At 40.3% G+C, this 27,873-nt stretch overlaps 1 long non-coding RNA gene across 1 annotated transcript; it reads left to right on the top strand.

Moving 5' to 3' along the window:
- Positions 1–1,201: 1,201 nt before the first annotated feature.
- On the top strand, positions 1,202–25,816 carry LOC105493646 (uncharacterized). Its single transcript, XR_011610358.1, has 3 exons — positions 1,202–1,521; positions 2,680–2,719; positions 24,819–25,816. It is a non-coding gene; the product is annotated as an uncharacterized lncRNA (long non-coding RNA).
- The last annotated feature ends 2,057 nt before the right edge of the window (positions 25,817–27,873 follow it).

Genomic DNA, 27,873 nt, shown 5'->3' with positions numbered 1-27,873 from the left:
ACTTCTAAATTGCTATTTAAGATGAATGCTCTACCTTTTATATTGCCTTTTTGAAACTGATTCAATCAGAAAAGTACTTTGATGTTGTAAATACCTACACATCAGCTCATCTACTTTTAAATTAATCAAAATATTTAGGCATCTTCACAGAAATTTCTCATATTCATAAAACAAGGCAATAGTTATTTACTTCCTGGTATGGTAATGTGTTTTGGGAAATCTCTATTTGACTTGCATAAAAGGAATAAAAGCTAGTTTCATGAAACTCCATTGTCAGAATAATGAATGTTTTAAAAATACACTATTCAAAGCCTGCCCAACTCTCTTCCTCAGGCTTCCTCAGGCTCTCTTCCTCAGAAACATGGAGAATGTTTCTCCAGTGAGTCTCAGAAGGAAGGAAACCCTTCCTTCACCCCACTTCCTGTGCCTCCTTTAGAGCTGGGCTTGTAGCCAGGGTGAACAGAGAATGGCAAAACTGTTAAAAGGTTAACCGTCAACATGGCGTTCTCAGCATCTCTCAAAGGCACTTAGGAAACTAGATGCAAGGAGATGAGTAGCAGCCAGAGAGCACCCCAGAGAGTACATTTGTGCTTATTATTCCACATGATTACATATTCAAATTGGTTTTAATTCCTGGGCAGCCATGGGGATGTTGGGGGAGGTGGGAAATAGCTTGCTGGAAAGGCGCAAGAACGGCGGAAGGAGCTGGTCTGGCATTAAAAATGTGCTGCAGATACTTCCCTAAGGCAAACGAGCCTCACAATTATGAATTCAGGCAACAAGAAAAGAGCTGTGGATCTAAAAAACGAGGTTGATTTTCCACGTTACATATGGTAATCCCTTTCAATACATTAAGAATTCTACTTTGCATCGGCATTATAGACTTCTTTTTCTTGAATCCTTCATAAAGGGCTTTTAAAAATTCTAATGTAGCCAGGTAAGTTAACCCATACCCATGCTGCCTTATAGATTCAAAAACCCCAGGGATTATGAGTAAATGTCTGTGACATTTTAGTCAGCTAGAGTTGGTGTTAGGAAACTTTTGAGGGTTCGTGGCTACAGATATAACCTTTGCCTGTCTTCACCAACTGTGGTTTTGAGAGGATTCACAGTGGTTACGTTTGACGGTGTGGGCAGAGGTAGGGGAATTTGAAAAACATATGCAATTGTTTACTAGCTTTGTATGTTTGTAAACTTTCAATGGCACTTTCAAATAAAAAATACTCAGCATTTGAAAAGCCATGTGTTTTATTGCTAGAAAATAGAATAAATGGAATATAAACATGTAGATAGCAGTGAGTATAATCTATTTAACACACATTATAGGATTTAAAAATCCTTATCAAGTTTGCCATTTCATCCAGGAATCTGTAATAGAACCTAATTGAGATGTGTTGTGAGACCTGGAAGGATTCATCACAGGAGGATGGAACTGAATTAGGAGGAGGTGAGACTCAGAGAATGAAATGCAGCAGGGACTTGGAGGAGATGGATTGGACTCAACACAGCATTATCTAGAAGGTATGACAACAGACTACAGGTGATAGACCATGTAATAGCAGGAGAACCCAACATGAGGGCGTGGGCAGTGAGAGTTTTGACAAAGAAGAATTTCAGAGCAAGGGATATTCAAAGGTCTAAGTAGCTCTGTCCAATAGAAATATGTAGTTAAAATTGTCTAGTAGCTATATTTTAAAAAGTAAAAAGAAACATATACAATAAATTCTAATACTATATTTCATTAAACTCACTATATCCAAAATATTATCATATCAACTTGTGGCAATAGAAACACTTCAAGTGCCCAGTGGCCACAGAAACACCCGGAAGTCAATCAGGTCTTTGGCACCAGGTAAGTCTATCAGGTCAGAGAAAGACCAACATCATGACTGGATGGAAATGGGCATGTTAAATGGACGTGTTAACTGGGTAATTTGCAGAAGAGAAAATATGAATGGTTAGACAATTTATAAAATAATTTCCACCTCACTTGTAATAAAAACTATAAAAATTAAAATATCAGCAAGATATTATTTCTCAGCTGTCAAAATAGCCAAGGTTAAAAAAATGGAGTTGTTTGAAGGTATGCTAAAACTCACATGATGCTGTTAGCAGTATAAATTGGTATAACTATTGGAAAATAGTTTTACATTTCATATCAAGATCTTGGAATTGTTTTTCTTACTTTTGGAACTCGACAACAAAAAACAATAACAATCATTACTGAATGCTTATTACATGAAAGATGATATGTTTAGCACTTAATTATTTTAAGTCTCTTAATCATCACAACAGCTCTGTGAAGTAGATGTTATTATCCAGTTTTAACCCTATGAAAATAAATCAAAGTATGGAAAAAAATTATGGATTAATATGTTATTAATAGCATTGTTACAAAAAGCAAAAAATAGAGGCAAAAACCAGATTTAGTAAAATCCCTAATACTTCAGAATCAGGAAATAGTTAACTAAATGAAATTTTTCAATGGAATCAATGCATTTACAAGAGTGCTTTTTAAAGAATATGAAATGACATGGGAAAATACGTATCTTAGTCTACTATTGCCTTAATAAAGCCATATAACAAACATTAAATCTGTGTGGCAGAAAACAATAAACACTTACTTATTTTGCATATGTTTGCACGTTAGCTGGAATAAGACTCTGCTTTTGGCTTCAGGTAAACTGGCCTTGGATGCAGGCTGCAGATCTGGTCTCAGGTATGTTGCTCTGTATTCATTTTGGAGTCCAGGTTGAAGGGATACCTGCTACCAGGGGTAAGCTCTTCTCATGGGAGTCTCCTAGCGGGCAAGAGGCTGAGTGCAACCACGCAGCACATTGTAAGCATCTGCTTGCTTCCTGTCTGCCAACTTCTAATTGGCCAAAGCAAGTCACATGGCCCCGCCTAAAGTGAGGGATGGGGAAGTATCCTCTGCTTTCCTTGAGAAGATGGCAAGAATGAGTTATGTCTGATTCTCTTATGAGGGAAAAAAAGAACTGGCACCAATAATTCGATCAACCCTGGTCTGCTTTCCATTACCTTTCTTCACATCCCTCCCACAGGTGCTTGTGTCCATCCCAAAATCCTTCCAAATCTCATCCCCTGCTGGCGTCATTCTAATAGCAGAAGAGTAAGATGCACATAGCGGTCATGGTTTATAGACACTGTGAAATCCTGGTTGATGAATGTTGCCAGCTTCCCCTACCTTGGGAGAAGGGAATATTCTTACTGGCTTAGACCCCATTACTGCTCCCTGGGCTGAGCTCCCCAAATCTTAGTTCATTATTTCTCTGTGGTTTTTGGCTCTACTCTTTGGGAGGTCCCTTGCCAAAATCCCCCTTGGTCACTTCTAAAGAGGGCATTGGAGAATATGTCCTATTTGGTGTCTGAGTCACCCTCTCAGCCTGCATCCTCCCTGTGGAAGGTTGGGGTAGGAGGAGACTAGAAGAAGTTTTATATCTCAAAAAGTCACAATCGCTTTTAGTTCATGTTAACAGAAATTTTCTCAATATAGATTTTTTTTTTTTTAATTCCCTGTAAATGCGGGATTTCTGGGCCATGTTTATTTACTCTCAATTCTGTTGCAAGGTAGCCATGTTTTCCTCGGAACCTGTATTAGTAAGGGTTGTCTAGAGGGACAGAACTAATAGGATAAATGTATATATGAAGCGACATTTATTAAGAAGTATTGACTCACACAAACACAAGGTGAAGTCCCACAATAGGCCATCTGCAAGCTGAGGAGCAGGAAGCCAGTCTGAGTCCTAAAACCTCAGAAGTAGGGAAGCTGTTAGTGCAGCCTTCAGTCTGTGGCTGAAGGCCCAGGGCCCCTGGCAAATCACAGATGTAAACCTAAGAGTCCAAAAGCTGAATAAGTTGGAGTCTGATATTTGAGGGCAGGAAGCATCCAGCACAGAAGAGAGATGAAGGCCGGAAGACTCAGCGAGTCAAATCCTTCCAACTTCTTCTGCCTGCTTGATTCTAGCCATGTTGGCAGCTGATGAGATGGCGCCCACCCGGATTGAGAGTGGGTCTGCCTCTCCCAGCCCACTGACTCAAATGTTAATCTCCTTTGGCAACACCCTGACAGACATACTCGGGAACAATACTTTGCATCCTTCAATCCAATCAAGTTGACATAAAGTATTAACCATCACAAGTCCACCCTTTGTCAACTTGAACCCATGCATCTCCTAACATACATAGTCTTCAAATAAAGACAATCAATAATAAGGTCATAATTATGCCTAACATAATACAACTATTCTTTGTACAAATGGAAGTGTACTAATCCTTAACCTAAATGCTATTACATAAAGTTAACAACACTTAAATGCTGATATAAAGTCAATAAATCTTATGCCATATGATAAATGAAAAAGAAAGGAAATAAAATGAAGATATTTCCTTAGTACAAGTGTATACATGCACAAACATGTTCTTAACAAAATAAGGAGGAAATACTCATGACAATTGCAGTTCTTGTTTGTGCAGCTGGTCATGTGGTTGTAGCTGGTATTGATGACTACCTTCTTCTACTACCCATTCTGTATTCCCTTTGCCTTCAGCAAGTACCTCGTTGGGTCATGAATTTTTACTTGGTGGAGTGACCCAGATCTTCATTCCTGAAGGCTCTGGGTCATCTGTAGTCCTGCCTGGATTGGGTTGCTATAGTTTCCCATTGACCTTAATCACAGGGTATGGTATAAGAGACGCCCTAAGGGATCTCATATGTAGACTGATTTCATCTTGACAGACTGGGCCAATAATCCCAGCCAACACTGTAACTCCCTTCTTAACCTGTTGACTTAGAGGTAGGAGGAGCCCAAAGTATCCAGGTGTCAATTTTAACTTCCAGTTTAATGGGATCATTGTTGTGTCTCCTGGTGGCAGCATTCCTCCCTCTGGAACTAAGACCTCTAGGCCAGCAGAATGTAATGTTGTAATGTCACAGGAACAGGAAGCACAAATTTTGCTAGAGGGTCACTAGGGGTGATGGTGAGTGATGCCACTTCCATTTCCATCCCTTGATTCCTGGACCCATGAATATTGGCTCTAGGAGAAAGAGTACCATATATTAGATTCTGATTCAAAGCATACACAACTTTCTGGAAAACTTTGCCCCAGCCCTGCAAAGTACTGTCACCTAGTTGGTGGTGTCATTTTGACTTCAAAAGGCCATTCCACCATCCTATCAATCTGGCTGCTTTAGGATGAGGGGGAACATGGTACGACCCGTGAATTCCATAAGCGTGAGCCCATTGCTGCACTTCTTTGGTCATAAAGTGAGTGCCTCGGTCAGAGGCAATGCTGTGTGGTATACCATGACTGTGGATAAGGCATTCCATGAGTCCACAGATGGTAGTTGTGGCAGAAGCATTGCGTGCAGGATAGGCTCACCCATATCTGGAGTAAGTATCTATTCTGGTGAGAACAAACCATTGCCCTTTCCATGATGGAAGAAATCCAATATAATCAACCTGTCACAAGTAGCTGGCTGATTACCCTGAGGAATGGTGCCACATCGAGAGCTCAGTGTTGGTTTCTGCTGCTGGCAAACTGGGCACTCAGCAGTGGCTGTAGCCAGGTCAGCCTTGGTGAGTGGAAGTCTATGTTTCTGAGCCCATGCATAACCTCCATCCCTGCCACCATGGCCACTTTGTTCATGAGCCCATTGGGTGATGACAGGGGTGGCTGGGGAAAGAGGCTGAGTGGTATCCACAGAATGAGTCATCCTATCCACTTGATTACTGAGGTCACCCTTTAGTGAACATTCACATGAGATACAAATAGCTTCACAGTTTTTTACCACTTAGAGAGGTCCATCCACATACCTCTTCCCCAAATTTCCTTGTCACCAATTTTCTAATCATGCTTCTTCCAAGTCCCTGACCATCCAGCCAAACCATTGGCTACAGCCCATGAATTAGTATATAATCACACATCTGGCCATTTTTCCTTCCAAGCAAAGTGCACAGCCAGGTGCACTGCTTGAAGTTCCGCCCACTGGAAAGATTTCCCTTCACTGCTGTCCTTCAGAGATGTCCTAGAAAGGGGCTGTAGTGGTGCAACTGTCCACTTCCGGGTGGTGCCTGCGTATCATGCAGAGCCATCTGTGAACCAGGCCCTAGTCTTCTCTTCCTCTGTCAACTCATCACAGGGAACTCCCCATGAGGGGTGCAGGCTGGGGAAGAGAAGGCAGGGTGGCAGGAGTGGGGACCATGGGCATTTGAGCCACTTCCTCATGTAACTTACTTGTGCCCTCAGTACCTGCTTTAGCACCATCACATATATACCACTTCCATTTGATGATGGAATACTGCTGTGCATGACCCATTTTATGGCTAGATGGGTCAGAAAGCACCCAGTTCATGATAGGCAGTTCAGGTCGCATGGTGACTTGATGACCCATTGTCAAACGTCCACCAAAGCCCAGTAACAGGCCAAGCGCTGTCTCTCAAAAGAAGAGTAGTTATCTGTGGAAGACGGCAGGGCCTTGCTCCAAAATCCTAGAGGCCTCTGCTGTGATTCACCTATGGGGGCCTGCCAAGGGCTCCAAACAGCATCCCTATCTGCCACTGACACTTCAAGCACCACTGGATCTGCTGGGTCATATGGCCCAAGTAGCAAACCACTTACATAGCAGCCTGGACCTGCGGCAGAGCCTTCTCCTGTTCTGGACCCCACTCAAAATCAGAAGCCTTTGGGGTCACTTGATAAATGGGCCAGAGTAACACATCCAGATGAAAATGTTTTGCCTCCAGAATCCAAATAGGCCCACTAGGTATTGTGCCTCTTTCTTGGTTGTAGGAGGGGCCAAATGCAGCAACTTTTCCTTCACCTTAGAAGGATATAAAGATATAGGCCACATACCACAGGAGCCCTAGAAATTTTACTGAGTAAAAGGTCTCTGAATTTTAGGTGGGTTTATTTCCCAACACGTGGCATGCAAATGTCTCACCAATAAGTCCAATGTGTTTGCTACGTCTCGCTTACTGGATCCAATCAGCATAATGTCATCAATATAATGGGCCAGTATGATGTTCTGTGAAAGGGAAAAGTGATCAAGATCTCTGTGAACAAGATTATCACACAAAGCTGGAGAGTTGATATACCCCTGAGGTAAGACAGTGAAAGAGTATTCCTGGTTTTGCCAGATGAAGGCAAATTGTTTCTGGTGGGCCTTATGGACAGGAATGGAGGAAAAGGCATTTGCCAAATCAATAATTGCATACCAGATACCAGGAGATGCGTCAATTCATTCAAGCAATGAAACCACATCTGATACAGCAGCTGCAATTGGAGTCACTACTAGGTTAAGCTTATGATAATCCACTGTCATTCTCCAAGATCCGTCTGTCTTCTGCACAGGACAAATGGGAGAGTTGAATGGGAATGTGGTGGGAATCGGAATCACCTCCCCTGCATCTTTCAAGTCCTTGATGGTGGCGTTAATCTCTGCAGTCCCTCCAGGGATGCGATATTGGTTTTGATTTACTAGTTTTCTAGGTAGAGGCAGTTCTAATGGCTTCTATTTCGTCTTACCCACTGTAATAGCCCTCACCCTACCTGTCAGGGAGCCAGTGTGGGGATTCTGTCAGCGGCTAGGTATGTCTATGCCAATTGCCAATTATGCATTCTGGCACTGGGAAAGCGACAACAGGATAAGTCCAGGGACCCACTAGACCCACTGTAAGTTGGATCTGAGCTAAGACACCGTTAATTACCTGACCTCCATGAGCCCGTACTTTAACTGGGGGACAACAATAACGTTTTGGGTCCCTTGGAATCAACATCAGTTCAGAGCCAGTGTCCAGTGATCCCCAAAAAGTCTGATCATTCCCCTTTCCCCAGTGCACAGTTACTCTGGTAAAAGGCTGGAGGTTTCCTTGTGGGAAGGATGGGAGAAAGATTAGCAGCATAAATTGTTGGTAATGTAGTGGGGCCCTTTCTCAAGGGAACTTGGCCACCCCTTCATTCAAGGGGTTCTGGGTCTGTAAACTGGCTCAAGTCTGGAAACTGACAGAAGGGCCATGATTCTCTATTTTATAATTCAAATTAGTCTTGTCCACTTGACCTGGAAGTTTTCTACTTATACAAATCAAGTAAGAATGCTGTAGGCTTCCTACCAATTTCACTTCTAGAAGCACTGTGATTAATTAGCTAATGCCAGAGCTCTCCTCGAGTCAGACTATTCTGATTGCTGCTTTGCCTCTGCTGTTCATTACAGTAACTATGCTCACCTTGCTTTTGACAGTTGAGTGCCGCCACTTGGCCACTGCCACCTTGAGATCCGATTATTCTCATGGCATTTAAATTTTCTAATTGAGTGACTGTGGTTTCCACCGTAAGATCTGGCATACAGAAAAAAGCAATCACAAAGCTCTTCAAGGATATGGGTTCTCCCCCTCATAAATCTATTTTGGAAAGTATTGGTGAAGGGTATGTCTTCTGGACCCCTCCAGCTGGAATGAGTAGGTCTAAAGTGACTAAACCACTCTAGTGTTCCAATCTCCCTAAGCCTTTGGATCCTTTCCTCTGCATTAAACCAGGGGAAGTCAAGCATTTCCAGCTCGCTCACAGTGGGCCATCTTTTAATCCATATTTCAGCTAACCAAGCAAATAAACTATTAGAACCTTTTTAAATTCCCTAAGCTGCAACATTAAATGCAGGATCCATGCTTAGTGGGCCCATATCAATAAATTCAGCCTGATCCAACTCTATGTTCTTTCCACCATTATCCCATACCCTTAATATTCATTCCGATGCCTATTCTCCAGATTTCTGCTTATATAAACTAGAAAACTCAAGCAGTTCTTTTGGAGAGTAGTGCACCCCCCCGTAGGTCACACTCTGAACTTCGCCTCTAGGGGTCTGCCGGGACTTGAGTCCACTTATAGGTCTAGAAGCAAACAGGGGTGTTGGGAGTGGGTCCTGAGGCGAATCAGCATTATCTTGCCTGGTAACTGCCTCAGGGGAGGCCATCACTGTTGGCTCAGTCAGTGCAGGGTTTAACTCCTCAGATAAAGGTGGAAAGGCTGATGGCCATGTTGGTGGGGGAGGGGATGTTGCCACCACTGAGGGTGGGGAGGCTGTTTCCTCTGGCAAAAGTATCTCATCAGAGTTTACAAGCTCAGCGTCCCCAGCATCATGAGGGTCCTCTTACACATCCCCATTCCAACTTGCAGTGTCCTGTTCTTTTCCAATCAATGCTCTCACTTTAACAGTAGACACCTGGTGAGACTGAGCATGCACCTTTCCTGGCAGGTCAGTCATTCTATTACAAGAGCTTATGTCTGATTTTCTGCAATTTCAGCCCTTTGTCTATAGGAGATAAGACTCACTTGGGGCAATCTTAGAAGACTTGGGGCTCAGTATGTGCTTCTGGAGCTGGGAGTTAGAATCCCTGAGCTCATCCTTTTCTTTCATCACTTTGTCCAGTGAACTTAGGAGCAACCAACCAACTTCATTATATTTCTTGATTCTCTACATATGGTCAAAGGTATTATGTATAGAGTCACTAAACTCCTTGCCTCTCATGAACGATGAATCAGAAGTATCAGATGTATTTATTTTGCATAATTCTCTAAACAGTTCATTCCAAGGACCATCAGTATTCTCCATACTATCAGAAGTAGAGTCCTTAGCATTTTTGAGTCTAATCATATTAAGCAACCAACTCCAGAAACCCCAAATTCAACTAAAGAAATCCATCCTTAAAATTCTCTTCCTCTAGAATTGCTCCTGGTACCAAAATCTGGATTAGTCAGGGTCTTCTAGAGGGAGAGAACTAATAGGATAGATGTATACATGAAGGGGAGTTTATTAAGGAGTACTGACTCGCACAATCACAAGGTAAAGTCCAACAGTAGGCCAACTGCAAGCTGAGGAGCAAGGAAGCCAGTCTGAGTCCCAAAACCTCAAAAGTAGGAAAGTCAACAGTGCAGCCTTCAGTCTGTTGCCGAAGGCTTGAGAGCCCCTGGTAAACCACTGGTGTAAGTCTAAGAGTCTAAAAGCTGAATAACTTGGAGTCTGATATCTGAGGGCAGGAAATATCCAGCACGGAAGAAAGATGAAGACCAGAAGTCTCAGCGAATCTCGTCCTTCCAACTTCTTCTGCCTGCTTTATTCTAGCCATGTTGGCAGTGGATTAGATGGCATCCGCTGAGATTGAGGGTGGGTCTGCCTCTACCAGTCCACTGACTCAAATGTTAATCTCCTTTGGCAACACCCTTACAGACACACCCAGGAACAATACTTTGCATCCTTGAATCCAATCAAGTTAATACTCAATATTAACCATCACAGAACCCATCTGTTATCATAGCTTTTCAAATGCAATTCAACAACCCACTTACCCTATCAGCATTGTGAATTGAAACTTGCTTGGTCATCATCCCAACTTTATGAGGTCCATTGTCTGTCTTTTGGTTTATTGAAAGTAATAGTTGTAACAAATGTTTTACTTTCACTACTATATGACATGGACCAACATTTTTTCCAGGCTATTAGAACAATATCCTTCTTGTCTAATCTCCAGTCCTAAAGCTGATGGCACATATTTTGGGGTTTGTTATGGCAGTACCCCACTTCCAACATATTCAGCTATTGCCACCATAATGCTCTATAACAAGCAATCACAAAATCTCAGAGGCAGGCAGCAATAAGCATTAGTTTCTGGCTTACGTGGGCTGGCTGCGGTTTGCCTCCGCTGCTGGCTGGGAGTCAGCTGGGCTTAGTTCCTGACCTTGAGTTGGGTCCAGGCCTGCTCCCTGTGTGGTTGTTCTGCAACCCTGGCTGGATGAGCTTTTCTCGTTGCAGACAATCACGTTGCAAGAGAACAAGCCCAACCACATCAGCACATTCCAAGCCCTTGTTTGCGTCATGCTGTGGTAATCATGTCTTTTTACTCTGTATTTGTTGATGCTTTGACATCTTGGGGCCTTGCTGACCCTGGAGCGACTCCCTCTCCCAGGGTTAGCTAATTCCTAGAGATAGCAAACTACTGGCCTAAGAGTGCACCTTTCACACACAAACCAACTACTCCGGAGCTCATACCCCCCAACCACCTCCATTAATGAACTCTCACATTCTGGGCTGATACTCCAGGACCAAATACCAGACAACTATATCATAGAGTCCACTAAATTATTCAAAGTGGCCAATCCTAAACCTGCTTACCCTGCCTCACCCATTATGTCTCCCACAGAAACCACAATGAAGATCTTCTCCCTGCTTCCTCTGCCCCTGACTGACCCTGGTGCTTCCCGTGTGACCCCGCATTATGATGTGGCATGCCCTTTTGTCTTGGGGTCTGTTGAGTGTAACAAATTATGTTTACAGTGGTAGCTGTCTCCTGATCTGTTAGCTTTGCCATATCTTAAACAATAAAACCTACATTAAAAAGTATTTGTCCGCTAATAACCCTTTGGCCAATGTAAATCACTTGATTAATTTCAAAGTCAAGGTGTTGGGAATAACTCTCTGCTCACCAGTCTGACGAGAGGTAAAGACATATTTCTATTAGAAGGGAGAGAAGTTGGGATGCTCTTCCCCAGAGTGGCAAGAGTGTGGATATATAATTCTATTAGAGGGGAGTGAAGAATTGAGACCAATGATTCAACCTGTCACCACTGTATATGTATATATGTGCATACATGATGTTAGATTAAAACATTGAGATATGCAATATGATGTCCAATATGTAAAACAGAATCTCTGTAGAGAAAGAAGTCTTGAAGGAAAGACATTAAAATGTTAATAAGACATATCTTTGGGTGCTGAGACTGTGGATGATTAAAATTACTCTTTCTTCTGTTTTATAAATTGTCTTTCATGAGAATATGTTTATTTTATAATTTACAAATATACTGTATGAACTAGAAGCTGAGTCTTCTAAGTATTAAACTAAAATTCCTTGAATATCTTCTGCGTGTGGTCAGTAATGATCCTAAAAGCAGAGCAAGGAGGATTTGCCTAATTCCACCTGGGAGAAGAGAAAGGTTTCTATGGCAGGGAATAGAGGGTCTGACAGGGGTTGTCCTCTTTTGTTCTTTGCTATTTAAAGTTTGGTCCACAGATGACCTGCATTGGTGCCACCTGGGAGCGTGTTAGAAATGCACACTCTCAGTTCTCATGCCAGAGCTACGGAATCAGAATCTGCATTTTGAGGGGATTCTCCAGGTGGTTGCAAGCACATTAAAATTTGAGATGCACTGAATCTATTCCATACCGTTTATTTTAGCATCATTTAAAGTAAATGCATTTTTGCTTGATGATTCAAAATGGCTGCTAGAAATTGTTGTTATAAAATGCAAAGATAGTGAAATAGGCTAACAGATGGGCTGGCTTAACGACCAAGTACTAACAATTTTCATACAATAAAAATGAATTATTCAGTCTATAATATTTATTGATTGACAGTCTGATGTGGGCCCCTGTTACAGGTAGAATAGCATTTCTCTAAAAAGTTGTAACACAGAACTATAATTCTGGGAGGTATTAGTAGGACAGTAATGGGCCCCACTGTATTAGTTTCTTATGGCTGCTGTCATAAATTACAACAAACTTGGTGGCTTAATACAACACAAATTTATTATCTTACAGTTCTGGAGGTAAAAATCTGAAAGAGGTCTCACTGGGTTAAAATAAAAGTATCAGCAGTGTTGCATTCCTTCGGGAGGCTGGAGGGGAGAATTCTTCTCTTTTCCAGTTCTGCAGCTTCTCATACTCCTCTGCCTCCCGACATCTTCAGAGCCAGCAATGACTGGTCAGGTGTTTCTCATGCTGCATCACTCTGACCTGTCTTCTGCCTTCTGGTTCCAGTTTTAAGGACCTTTGTGATTTTATTGGGTTCACACAGATAATCCAGGATAACCTCACTATTTTAAGATTGGCTGATTAGCAACCTTAATTCCATTTGCTACCATAATTCCCCTTTGCCTTGTAAAGTTCCATCCCCTTTGCCTTGTAAAGTGCCAGGGATTAGGAAATGGACATCTTTGGGAGAGCATTATTCTGCCTACCACATCCATTAAATGGAGATTTTGTGGTCACATAAATCTGCAAGTAATATTTCTTCCTTGGAGTTTTGCAGTGTACATCAGTATAGTCAAGGCTCTGAGAATTTTTGGAGTAAAGAAGCCCCTTTAAGTTTGCTCAACCCAGAAACTCTTTGCTTGCACATTTCATGAAGCTGAGCAGGAGAAATATGGAGAAATTCAGAGAAAATTAAAGAACTGTTTTCTGCCCTAAAGGAATTAAAGACAGCTTTTTATTTTCTCAATCATCAATTGCAAATTAATACTGAATTCATTAGTGCTGAGGGAATGCAGGGCAGAAGAGGCAGTGGGAACATCTGTAGAAATCAGAAGCCCTAATTACCAGGCTTCTGTTCCACACAAGACAAGGATGAGAACAGCAGTAGTTGTGGGAGTCTATGCCGATTTCCCTCTCCCCATCAACATATTGTGGCATTATGAATAATTTTAAAAATCTGCCTGGGTCATTTTCTTAATCTCTGTGACTCCGTATCTCATATGTAAAGTTGGGTTAACATTCTCTCTTTCATCCAGCATGATTATGGGCTTTTAATTAATGTTAAAATGCTCTTTGGCATTCACATGCAAAAAGAGTTATTAAATTTTGGTGCCAAATATTATGATGGTAATGAGAACTCACTCACACCAGTATCTCATTACATGTGCAACTTTTTCCCTTAATTTACTCCATAAATCACCCATGGCTACACACAATATTATCCCTATAGCCAGAACAGCTTCTTTCATCTTTTAGATATCTCATGTTGAAACCAAGAAATACAAGCTAGAGAAAGCTGAGTCTTATTTAAAAAATTCCCAGAAGGCATTTGTTTTATGTGGTAAGCATAATGATTGCTTACAATAAAAAAAGCCTTGAAAGGTCTCACTTGTTCTAAGATTATTCATGCAGCAATTATGCTATTGATGTCAATTTGTTTTTATGATAATATAAACTTTTCTGAACCCATTCAGCAATGCATAGTACAATGCTTGCAATCTTCCCCACGACGTCTCTTGCTAAGATACCTATTCACTTCCTTGATTAAGAAAAAGCCAAGGAATGTAGGCATTTTAAAAACAGATACAGTTTAGATCATTTGAAATCTAAAAATGAATTGGAACTTGTAATTTTAAAGTGAATACTCGCAAAAGAGAGAAATAGCTGGGTACTCTGACTTATATTCTAGATGATGTTATATATCGTAGTACAAATATTGTCCAAGTGAGCCCCCCTCTAAATTGTGTGTGTGACATAAAGGGAGGGGAACTTGTATTTATTTTGTAGCTTGCCAAGATCAAAGAGCTGTCTCAACTTAAATTTTGGACATCTTAAGTTTGTTCATCTTAAATTTGGGTTTGGATTGCTATAGGTTTTCAGGTAACTATTCATATTTCAAATGATGATTTTTATTTTGCTTCTTAAGGTTCTTGTTTTTGTAGAGTAGGTAACATATTAATGTATTTCACTTTAAAAACAGTTATCGTGGTTACTTTGCCTGGGTAAGTCTATATGTAAACATGTTTGAAACACTTATTAAAAGAAGATGTGCTCCCTGATTTTAATGAGGTTAAATCTCACTCTTGCTTCACTGTTTCAAATTTTATTGTGATCTTAAATTGAGGTTGTATTCACATGGACAGAGCAAAAATTCACCACTAGCATATCTATTTGATGCTGTCAGCCACGTTCACAGCCAGTCTGCAAAATTCATTAGTTATTATGTAAAGGGTGCTTTTAATCCTCAGTAGCAGGATTCTTTCCTTATTTAATTTCATTTTGCCTTGCAGATAGAATTTGAGCAAATAATTTGAAGATGGGTAAATAGAAGTTTGACTGAAGCGGATGAAAGTAAACACATTGACTGATTAATATTCTTATCATTTTTTAATAAGCTGCATTACAAAAATACATAATTTCTGTAAAATAAAATGTAAAAATAGGCATAGAAGTCAGGGCAAAGGCATATGACTAGAGAAAAGTAAAATGAAACCAAATGTGAGGTAATACCTGGAAGGCACCGTGTTCCTTTAACACACACAAACACTCATTCAGGCTAAACAGTGGACACGCTCATTTCCAGGTGGGTCACACTATTTAGTTCAATATTTTTAGTAGCCCATGAAATGAGGGGAAAGTGGGTTGGGGTAATGGGTTAAGGGTGTAGAGCTGAAATTAAGTATGCTTATGTAATGGCTCTATTGTTCTCTAAATTGAGCTATTCAAAGAACAAAATTTTAAAATCCACTTACCTCTGTTAGTTCCAGAAAGTAGGGGAGTGGTGTAGCTGATCATCTGAAAATATCAGATGATATAGCATAGTCCTATTTTTAGCTCTGAAATGCAACCATGGGACTTTACAACAACATCCAGTGTGTTTTGTTAGAGATGCCACAACCAGTCACAACTGGCTGGCACTGCAGAAAACAGAAAGTTACGGCAAAGGGAATTACCGTTGAGAGCAAAGAGCTGGGGGAAAGGCCTCATGCAGTCATTGATGGCTGGTGGGTTCGCTCCAGAGGTACAAGAGTTTTGTGTGTGCTTATAAATCTGAAGCAGCAACATCTATTGAACCCATGTTTTTCATCATCAATGACTATGGGTGAAAGTGGCTCTTGATTTTGAAAGCTCACATGTCTGGGTGCCTTGCAAATGTACAATCTTGTTCTGGCCCTTTCAGTGACTGGCTTTGGGGTCCTGAGATAATCACTTCCCATTTCTTCATCTATTTCCTCTCAATACAATGTGAATTAAATGCCCTTTGAAGACCCTTCCGGGACCAAAACTTTAAGCAGGGTAGTTATATACCCTGCAAACTTCACACATATAAACACGTGATTCTTTTTTTTGACACCTCTACAGTTGAATTCAAATAGCCCCTATTTCAATAACAGTGAGAGAGAGAGAGAGAGAGACAGAGAGAGAAAAGAGATCAAATCAAGTAAACAAACAACAAACAAACTAACTTTGTCACTTTGATTTTCTTCTAGTTTAGAATTTAGCTTTTTGGTGTAATTACCCAGAATTTAAATTCTGTTGATTGAAAATTCAGGTTGTCAGAGGTGTCCTTTTCTCTCAAGGGCTCCTCTAACTCCTTGCCTCTACTCTCCTGGATGTTCCCCTCCTCCTTTTTGTGCTGCTTTACTGCTGATGAAATGGGAGAGTTCCCTGACCCCGCTAGTAGGACATGCGACAGGGGTGTAGCTCGTCTGTTTGGCCACTGTGCATGCTCAAACTCCTTACAGGAGGGGGAGCATGCAGATGGGCAGGTGCAGGAGCCGTAGCGAGCGTCCCTAGGCCCAGGCTCCATGGCAGCATCTATGGGTGGGATCCTGTGACTTCCAAAGCCCAAGTGGGCATGTGTTACAGTGCGCTCTTTTAGCCTTGCTGTCCACGGATGGCTTAAGTGTTAACCAGCTCAGTGCCCTCTTGGTACCTAGGTCTTGTCTGGTGTCCGGGAAGAATCAAGTCATACATAAACCTGAAGGATGAGTGCAGGGGTTTTGCTGAGTGGTGGAGGTGGCTCTCAGTGGGATGGATGGGGAGCTGGAAGGCGGATGAAGTGAGAAGATGATCTTCCCCTGAAGTTTGGGTGTGCGGCGTCCGATCTCCTCTCCGACCGTTCCCAGCTGATCTCCTCTTGGCATTCAGATGCTCCTTTTTTTTTTCTTTCTGCCATGCTGTTCTTCTGTTTTTCTGCTCTTCTGTTCATTGGCTTGTGGAGCCTGGGGTTTGGGGTTTATATGTGTACAGGATAGGGGTGCATGGTGGGCCAAAAGGCAACTTTTGGGCACAAAAACAGGAATGCCTGTTCTCATCTAGGCCTGTGGGTTTCCAGGCTTACTTGAAAGTAGGGCCTTTGCTGGGAACCACCCTCTTTCGTGCATTATTTCCCTGTCTCCTGTGTATACCACTTATTATGGCTTCTGGGTACAAGTGGAAACTTATACAGTAGCTTGGCAAGAGTGGTGAGCTGGCCGGCATTAGCCTCTACTTGAGTATGTCATTGTGCTGGTCGTTTTCTGCTTGTATTGCCAGTCCCTGCTCATCCATCTGACTTGCACCAGCCTCTGCTGCTGGTACCCTTAGGTGTAGCCATGCTGTCTGATCTTCAGGTCCTTGCACTCTGGGCCCTCCTCATTCTCTCCCCTTCTTTGTTTTCTGTCCCCCTGCAGCATGCAGGAACTGCTGGATAGGAGCTACTATGAAGGCAGGAACACTAAGGCTCTCTGATTAAGTATACTATACTTTCATTTCTACTTCCCTGAATCTATCCTATGATGGCTTATGGCACACAGCAAGCTCGTTTTTAATGAATCTTTTTTTCTTAGTATAAAACATACTCTTCTGTCCTCAGGTCCTCAAACCTACCTAGAGGTTTACACTTTTCACTAAGGGTCTCAATCCTGAGGGGTTGGATACTCACCTATGTCTGTCTGTCTCCCGCCTCCCTCACGTCTGGGAGGAATGCTTTATCTTGTTTAGTGGGATATAATATCCATATCATATCACATATCCTGTCTTTCAGTGTCTTACACTAACCATTCTATACTCAAATCCCCTATGGTTTAACTCTTTGAAATCTATAAAAGTATTTTTCCTCCTCTCAATGAAATTTGGCTCTTGCAAATGAGAAATAAAAGATCTTGTTTTCTTGTCTTTGAAATATGCATCATTAGCTAATTTAAGGAGTTAGAAGGTTGGGCATGGTGTGGTGGTTCACGCCTGTAATCCCAGCACTTTGGGAGGCTGAGGTGGGTGGATCACTTGAGGTCAGGAGTTTGAGACCAGCCTGGCCAACATGGTGAGACTCCATCTCTACAAAAATACAAAACTTAGCCAGGTGTGGTGGTATACACTTGTAGTCCCAGCTACTAGGGAGGCTGAGGCAAGAGAATCACTTGAACCTAGGAGGCGGAGGTTGCAGGGAGCAAAGATTGCACCACTGCATTCCAGCCTGGGCGATAGAGGGAGACACCATCTCAAAAAACAAACAAACAAACAAACAAAACAGGCTGAATATTCACAATTTCTTCCCTGCTTCTAAGGCAGAGATTCTAAGACTTCTAGGAATAGAGAAACAATGAGTAGCAAGAATTAACAAAAATTACAAGAATATAGAAGAACTCAATGATATCATTAATCAACAGGATCTAATTTAACTTTCACAGAACACACCACCCAACAACTGTGAATATACCTTCTATGCAAGGGCCCATATGTCCCATAGAATATGTACAAAGATAGATTATACTCTGTATTATAGAACAAGCCTTGACAAATTTAAAATGATTGAAATCATACAAAGTGTGTTCTATGACCACAACAGAATGAAAAATTAGTAGCAGAACAAAATAACAGGTGAATCTTTAAATACTTGGAAGCTAGCACACTTTCACATAATTCAGGAGTGCTGTGGACTGAGTGTCTGTGAGCCACCCCCTAACTCCCGGTTTGTCTATTGAAGCCTAATCACCATGTGATGGTGTTTGGAGATGAGGCCTTTGGTAAGTAATTAGGTCATAAGGGTGGAGAAGAGACAGGAGAGAGCTTGTGCTTCCCTTTCTGCTCTCTGGCATGTGAAAATACAACAAAGAGGCTGCCATCTGCAAACCAGAAGGTGGCCCTCACCAGATGTGGGATCTGCCAGCACCTCCTTGAACTTGGACTTCCTAGCTTCCAGAATTCTGAGAATTAAATGTTTGTTTTTTAAGTCATACAGTCTGTAGTATAATTGTTATTGCAGCCCAAATTGACTAAGACAATGGGTCACAGAGAAAATGTTAAGATAATACATTTTTAAAAATACATTGAACTTGTAAATCAATGAAAATGATTGAGGTGAGTCTCAATCATGTTAGGAGGTTTATTTGCCAAAGTTAAGGATGTATGCTTGGGATACAGGTCTGTGCCTTTCTCCAAAGGCTTTGATATTTAAAGGGGAAAGAGTAGATATTGGGGACAGGGGTAGAAACTATTTGAAAGGTGTGGATATATAAAAAACAGATGGTTACATTTTTGAGTATTTGATCAGCCTTTCATGGAATATACAATTTACATGTGACAGGGGAGTAGAGGAATAGTCACTTATGCCTTCATCTGGCTCAGAGAATCTGCATTTTTACATAAGATCATGTAAACAATAGGGTAGAGGAAGCAATCAGATTCATGTTTGTTTCAGGTGAGTGGAGGGATGACTTTTAGTTCTGTCCTTTGTCCTGTACCTGTAAAAATAAGCTATCAATTTACATTGCCAGGGTGAAATTCTGCAAACTGTTTTAGGATAAAGATCTTGGGGAAGGAGGTATGTAGCTTTTCATCTTTGTAGCTATCCTATTCAGGAACCAAATGGTGGGCACATTTGCATAACCCAGTTTTCAGCTTGACTTTTCCCTTTGGGTTAGTGAGTTTGGGGTCCTGAGATTTATTTTCCTTTTACAAACTGAATGAAAATAAGATACAACATTTCAAAATATGCGGGACACAACTAAAACAATGAGTGGTAAATTTTTAGCAATAATGAACTGCAATAATGACTGCTTTCACTCCAGACACCAGTCACCAGTCCATGCCTCCAGAACTTCTAACTTACCAGCTTCAAGTTGGGGTTCCCACAACACCCTATTTGGGTTTGATTAATTTGTTGGAGTGGCTCACAGAACTTAGGGAAACACATTTGCTGGCTTATTATAAAGGATGCTACAAAAGATACAGATGAAGAGATGCATAGGGCAAGGCATATGAGAAGGAGCATGAAGCTTCCATGCTCTCCCTGGGCATACCACCCTCAAGGAACCTCCATGTAGCAGACTATTCAGAGGCTCACTGAACCCTGCCTTCTTGGTGTTTTTATGGAGGTTTCATTATGTAGGCACGATTAATTAGACCGTTGGCCAACGATGATCAACTTAACCTTCAGCCCCTCTCCCCTTCCGGATGTTGGGGGCTGGGACTGAAAGTCCCAATCCTTTAATCTTACCTGTGTCTTTCTGACAACCAGCCCCATCCTGAAAGTATGAGTTAACACTAACATACAAATACACAGCACTTTGGAGGTTCCAAGGATTTTAGGAGTTGCATGCCATGAAAGGGCGATGAAGACCTAATATGTATTACAGGGTAATATTAACTTCATAAAATGAATTGGAAAGTTTTTCCTCCTCTGTTCTTGAAGAGGTTGTGTAGAATCAGCCTTAATTTTTCTTTAAACATTTGGTAGAATTATCCCATGAAGCCATCTGGACCTGGAGATTTATGTTTTGGGGTGTTTTATAATTATGAATTTAATTTCTTTAATATTGATAGGGCTATTCAAATTATTTACTTTATATTAGATTAATTGTGTAGTTGTGCTATTCAAGAAATTGATCCATTCATCTGTTTCCAAATTTATGTGTATAGAGTTATTTGTAACTCTACATTTAAAGAAAGATTAACACAAATTTTAAACAATCTCTTCTAGAATATGAAAGAGAAGAAAAAATTTCTCAATTAATTTGTGAAGCTAGTATTAACCTGACACCCAAACTAGACAAAGATAGTACAAAGAAAATTATGGACCTATATCCTTCATGAATATAGATGCAGAAATTCTCTGAAAACACTTAAAATATGATTCAGCTATGTAAAAAAAGAATTATACACTATAAGCAAATGGAGTTTATTCTAGGAATGCAAAGCTGTTCAATATTTCAAAATCAATCAATATAAGCATGTTAACAGGTTAAAGAAGAAAAACCACATGATCACATTAATTGATTCAGAAAAATCATATGACAGTTTGAATTTAATCCATGATTTTAAAAACTCTTGGAAAAATACAAGTGGGGGGGAAACTTCCTCAGTTTGATAAAGAACGTGTACTTAAACCCAATAGCTAATGTTATATTTAATGGTAAAAAATTGAATGCTTTTCCCCTATGTCAGGAACAAGGTGAGGATGTTCCCTCTCACCACATTTATTCAACATAGTAGTGGAAGTTTTAGACAGTGCAATAAGGTATGAAAAGAAAATATATCACATACAGATTAGGATGGAAAAAGTAAAACTGCTCCTACTTGCAAATGACCTGAGAGTCTATGTAGAAAATCCCAAAGGATCTACAAAAATATTACATTCCACTCCACACAGGCCTCCCACTGCTGTGTGGAGCCTCTGGACTTGGTACCCTGCATCCCAGCTGCTTCAGCCATGGCTAAAAGGGGCCAAGGTACAGCTCAAACTGTTGCTTCAGAGGGTGCAAGTCCCAGGAGGCCTTGGCTACTTCCACATCGTGTTGGTCCTGTTGGTGTGCAGAAGACAAGAAAGGAAGTTTGGGAACCTCTGTCTAGATTTCAGAGGATGTATGGAAATGCCTGGATCTCCAGGCAGAAGTCTGCTGCAGAGGTGGAGACCTCATGGAGACCCTCTGCTAGGCAGTGTGGAAGGGAAATGTGAGGATAGAGCTCCCATGCAAAGTCCCCACTGCATAGTGCATAGTGGAGCTGTGGGAAGAGGGCCACCATCTTCCAGACCCAAGAATGGTATAATAGACCCACTAACAGTTTGCATCATGTGCCAGGAAAAGCCGCAGACACTCAATACCAGCTGTGAAAGCAGCCAGGAGGGGAACTGTATCCTGCAAAGCCACAGGGGTAGAGCTGCCCAAGGCCATGGGAGCCCACCTCTTGTATCAGTGTGAACTAGATGTGAAACATGATGTCAAAGGAGATCATTTTGAAACTTTAAGGTTTAATGACTGCCCTATTAGATTTCAGACTTGCATGTGGCCTGCAGTCCCTTTGTTTTGGCCAGTTTCTCCCATTTGGAACAGATGTATTTACCCAATACCTGTACCCCGATTGCATCTAGGAAGTAACTAACTTACTTTTGGTTTTACAGGCTCATAGGTGGAAGGGACTTGCTTTGTCTCAGATGAGACTTTGAACTTGGACTTTTGAATTAATGCTGGAATGAGTCAAGACTTTGGGGGACTGTTGGAAGGGTATTATTGTGTTTTGAAATGTGAGGACATGAGATTTGGGAGGGGACAGGACAGAATGATAAGGTTTGGCTGTGCCCCCACCCAAATCTCATATTGAATTGTAATTCCCATAATCCCCATGTGTTGTGGGGGGGGGACCCGGTGGGGTGTAATTTAATCATGGGGGCAGTTACTCTCATGCTGTTCTCTTGACAGTGAGTGAATTCTTGTGAGAGCTGATCATTTTATGAGGGCCTTTTCCCCCTTTTGCTTGGCTTCACCATGTGAGGAAGGACATGTTTGCTTCCCCTTCCACCATGATTGTAAGTTTTCTGAGGTCTCCCCAGTCATGCTGACCTGTGAGTCAATTAAACTTCTTTCTTTTATAAATTACCCAGTCTTAGGTATGTCTTTATTAGCAGTGTGCGAATGAACTAATAGAACTACAGAATTGTCAAAACTCAGTTAAAAAAACCAGCACCAAAACAACTGATTAGAAAATGAGTGAAAAACACGAAGAGACATTTCATTGAAAAACATATACAGATGGCAATTAAGCACAGGAAAAGATGTTCAAGATCATTAGCAATCAGGGCAATGCAAATTAAAACCACAATGAGATATCACTAGACATCTACCAGAATGGTTAAAATAAAAAGTAAAGACAACACCAAAAACTAGCAAGGATGCAGAGAAACTGGGTCATTCATACATTGCTGGTGGGAATAAAAGTGGTACAGCCTCTCTAAAAAACAGTTTGGCAATTTCTGAAAATATTAAATATGCAACACTTATATGACCCAGCAATTATACTCTGGGACATTTATTGCAGAAAAATAAAAACTTACGTTCACACGAAAGATGGTACATGAATGTTTATAGCTCTTTGTTTGTAATGCATAAAACTAGAAACAATCTAAGTGTCCTTCAGTGATAATTAGTTAAACAAACTATGGTACATCCATACCCTAGACTATTACTCAGCAACAAAAAGGAATGGAATATTGATACATACAAAAACTTGGGTGAATCTCTAGAGAATTACGCTGAGTGAAAAAAACCAATAATGCATGATTCCACTTATAGAATAATCTCAAAACAACAAAATTACAGAAATGGAGAATAGATTAGTGGTTACTAGGGGTTAAGACCAGATATGGGGTGAGGAGATGGGAGATGTGTGTTTCTATAAAAGAGCACCATGAGATATCCCTGTGTTGATGGAGATATCTCTATTTTGACTGGATAATGTCAATATACTGGTTGTTCCATTGTACCATAGTTTTGCAAGATGCTACTACTGGAGGAATCTGGGGAAAGGGTACACAGGATCCCTGTATTATTTCTTACAACTGAATGTGAATCCACAATGATCTCAAATAAAACAGTTAATTAACAAAGGTAAAAAGATGTGATACAGCAATAATTATTCTTAATTACCTTATTCTAATTACCTGTTGCCCATACATACTTCTTAGAACAGTTTTGGTAAGTAGAAGTTATTTTATTTTGCTGAATGAATGAATAAGACATGAGTTTAAAATAAGGAATTAATGAACTTCTGATATGTATTGAAGATTCATACATCTTAAAACTTCCAGGATAGGTAGATACTTTTTCTCTTCCATGATCTATAGGTGTTTTAAAGTCGCCTCCCCTCTCACCCATAATATTGGTTTCTTCTAAGTTTGTGGACAGAGCTTTGAAGGACTGAAGAAAGCAGAGAATTCCTGAGAGTACAAACTGCTCACACAAGCCGATTGGAACATTTTAATCTTTCTGAAGACATTTTATTCATTTTTGCTCTTCCTTACTCATTGGGGATGCCAGTTTCGTAAATTACTTTCTACTCTGCATGTACTTGAGGCTAGGGTCTTAGTTGGCACAGGGCCCAAGCAGCCACTTGACCCATGGTAAATGACTGGGGCGATACTCAGTGAGTGTTTTGGAAACGAATATTTTGGGGAGAGAGGGGAAGGGGGTTATCCTTCTGACTTGATTACTGGTAGAATTATCTGTGAGGGCGCAGTCAGCTTATCACTCACCTTTAGTAGGGAAACGATCTCAGCTGCTTAGGAGGCAGACAGGCTGCAGAAAGAAAACTAAGACTCTGAGAACTCACTCTGGTTCAGAAACAGGAGTGTTTGTTTCCATCCTTATAACTCTGAGGCCAAGAAAGTATATTTTGCAAGTCATGAAGGAGAGATAATTGGGTCAATGACCAATTAGGTTTCTGAGGAAATTGCTGCGAAACAATACTCCATAGTCACAGCCACAGGAATGCGGAAGCCTGGAGTCTCATACAACTGATGGAGCAGTTCCCTCTAGTGGTCGGAGCCTGTGCTACCGAATGAAGCAAAATCATGTCTTGTAATTCCACAAATTAAGGCTCAAGAAAATACAGCCTTTTCTTAGTTCAGGCCATAACTAGCAACCTCTGATATTCATAAGTGAATTTTCAAGATTTGTAAAACAAGCCAACTTCCATGGGCTCCAAAAAGGGACCTAGGTTATGATTGGTAGACAGCCACCCAGATGCAAAATTGTGAGGTGCTCATTTGCCTTTGACATCTCAGCCTTTCACTATTAAAAAAAAATTCCCTATGCCACAAAACTTCTCGATTCTCCTAAGTGCGACCCATCCTATATATATTATGAGTACAATACTATTGCCTTCATCAAGGTCTGTGATATGGTATCAGACTGTTATATTTTTCTGTGAAATTGAGTACTTCCCAATGGAAATACATTCTAAGCCTTGTTTAATCCTCGTAACAACCGAGAAGTAGGTTTCTATTTTATTTCTTATTTTTCAGATGGAGAAACAGAAACATGGAGGTTATGTAACGTGCCCAGTGTCACCTAGCTAGAAGGCTGACTCAAATCTTGAACTTGAGGAAAAAGACCGAAGTTATGTTCCTGATAGTGTGTTTTGGGGCAAGTCCTTGAAGCACCTCTGAGATTTTCTTACCTATGAAATAGGGATAATAATTCCTGCTCTGTGTACTGTGCTAGGTTACTATGAGACCATTCATTTATTTCCCAAATATTTGTTGAGTGTCAACTATAGGTCTACTGGAAACACAACTGTGATGACAAATGTGTTCTTGACCTCATGGACTTTGCATCCCAATGAGGAAGACAGAAACAAACAAACAAAGTCATTTCAAATTGTGCTAAGGGTTATGAAGGCAATGATGCAGGAGCTAAGTTAGGGAAGCAAAGTTGAGGGTAGTGGAGGGTGTATAGTGGTGTGACTGCCTTACTTCAGGTCCGGGAGTAGGGTGATAAGCAAAATCTCAGAGGAGGTGACATGTTAGTTGAGACCTGGGACTGACTGGGAGCTTGCTGTGGAGAAACACTGAAGAGGATGGGAGAATGGATTGTTCGAGATGGAATGACATGTGCAAATGCCATTTTGTGAGAAAGAGCTGGCTGTATTTGTAGAAACTGAGGAAGACCAGTATGACATCATCAATGACGTTATTGCATGTAAAGATGTGGAAAGAGCTATAAAAATTAGGGAGTATAAATACTCTGAAACAAAGGCCCAGACACATTTGCTACACTTAGGCTAGCTAAAACAGAGGATTTCATGAAAAATCTGGTTAGAATAATCCCAATGGTTGTTCCTCCTCTTTGCCTGTAGATGATGTGGCAACCTCTGCTGCTGCCCATTTTTTAGTGTGACAGGACAGTTTATTGAAACATTTGGTCTGTTTTTGTGTATCTTCTTCTTTCCTGTTCTCCTGCACTCAAAAGCCCTGTGTGTTTTGTCTCAGGATTTTTTTGCAGTTTTATTCAATCTTTTTATTAAAACCCTAGACTATGGAAGGAATAAAGCTGGATACCATTTTTCTCTCTGTGTTGCCTCTCAATTCCATTTGTTTTTTTAAACTATGATTTTTATTTACCCAAGCATTATATAATTATTGTAAAACACAGATATGCAAATGAAATAAATGTAAATTACTGAATATCTTACCAGGCAGAGGCAAGAATTATCAAGCTTTTAATGAATACATAGTCTTTTATAACCTACTGTTTTCCTTTGATATCCCTCTACAATTCTTTTTAACATTGTATATTTTTCAAAACTTGATAAAAATAATCAGGCCTTAAAAGTTACTAGCAAAGATAATCTTTTAAAGAATTAAACATTTAAGAAAAATGTGTAGGCTGTACTTACTATTAACTTCAAAGCTTAATTATATGATTAATTAACTAAATAATGTTTTATCACACACTTAAAGTTTGCTTTGGTGTCAAAAATCTCTAGAAAATTATCCACAACTTGAGGATTCTGATTTGGTAAGTGGTAAGACTTCTGTAGGTTCTGATATTAACTTAATAATTTCCCTTTTCTGCTCTCTGATTTCTATTTCTCTAAAGTATCCTTACATCAGACAGAAGATAGAAATAGCTATAGATCAAATTTTTAAAAATCCAAAAACCTAGCAGAGTATCTGGCACACAATAGAGGTTCAATTAATGTTAATTCCCTTACTTCCATTTTCCTTCTCTAATCTAAGAACATAGAAGCTACCCAGGTTTATTTTTTTCCTAATTAGATGGAGATATTTTTCCTTCTTCCTCCCTCTCCCTTCTTTCCCTTTCCTTCTTTCCTTCCTTCCTTCCTTCCTTCCTTCCTTCCTTCCTTCCTTCCTTCCTTCCTTCCTTCCTTCCTCTCTTGAAAGAATTATTGTACTTCTCCATCTTCTCTCTAGCTGGATATTTAGATAAATTACTTATTGCTAATTAAATTTGGATATTTATTACTTTTAGCAAGCCCTCAATCAAGAAATATTTAAACCTAGTATGTGCTGACAACTATGCTTGGATCAGTTGGAGAAAGGGATGGTAACAAAAAAATGAGACAAAGTATAAGTAACATCTGCTTTGATTTACAAATTACCTCTACAGTTCTCCAAAAATAATATTTCCCCCCAAGTCCTACATCTCTTTCACAGAACACTGCATTCTGAACAGAAATTAGAAAGGTTTTAACTTATTTATATATTTTTCCTTTTTTTTGTATTTGGCCTAAGAGGGCTAAGGTAGGATTATGTATTTCTCACTTTTTCTCATAACGTTGGGTGAAAAAAAATAAATCCTGACTCCCTGAATCCCAATTGCTACATTATAAATATATAAAAATGCAACTGGAAGGTCTTTGAACAAAATATGATTGGGCTTCTTATTTTAAATATTCTCCTTATGTGTGTCATTTAAAAAACTCGTATAGTTTTGGGAAATAATCTTATTTTAAAAATATACCTTTTTCATAAAAACAAAAACAAACAAATAGAATACACCTTTCTGAGATATTATCTTACCTTGCTGCTGCTATTTCTCTCTCTCTCTGTCTCTCTTTCTCTCTCTCTTCCTCTCTTTCTCTTTCTCTCTCTCTCACACACACACACACACACACTAGTACACACACCACACAATCACTTAATCTCATCCTCTTGCTTTGGGGACAAGCTTGGTAGCAAGTTTGGGGACAAATTGAAAAAATCGCCATGTAGCCAAAGAAACCAGATTGCAGCTTTCATCTACCAAGAAACAATCGTATATAGATGAGAAAATATTGAACATTTCTGACAGTAATTTAATGTGATCCATTTAAAAGTCAAATGACAGTTTTAAATATGGAAATTTTAGTTTCTCATCCACATCAACAGATATTAAAATTTCTACAATTCCTTATGGCTATGTCAGTCTTGATGCGCATAATGCCTTTTAAAAATAAGACTCAGCAGAAAAATCTCCATACTAATCTGGAGCTTTGGAAGAAACAAAATTACTTTTTTATGACAACTGAATAGCTTCTTAAATCATTAAAGTGCTCCTTCATTTTAGCCATCGGTT

This window comes from Macaca nemestrina, chromosome 12, assembly GCF_043159975.1.
Source record: "Macaca nemestrina isolate mMacNem1 chromosome 12, mMacNem.hap1, whole genome shotgun sequence".
Classification (NCBI taxonomy): domain Eukaryota; kingdom Metazoa; phylum Chordata; class Mammalia; order Primates; family Cercopithecidae; genus Macaca; species Macaca nemestrina.
Note: the sequence above shows the minus strand (reverse complement) of the source record. Positions and strands in the feature narration are given on the sequence as shown.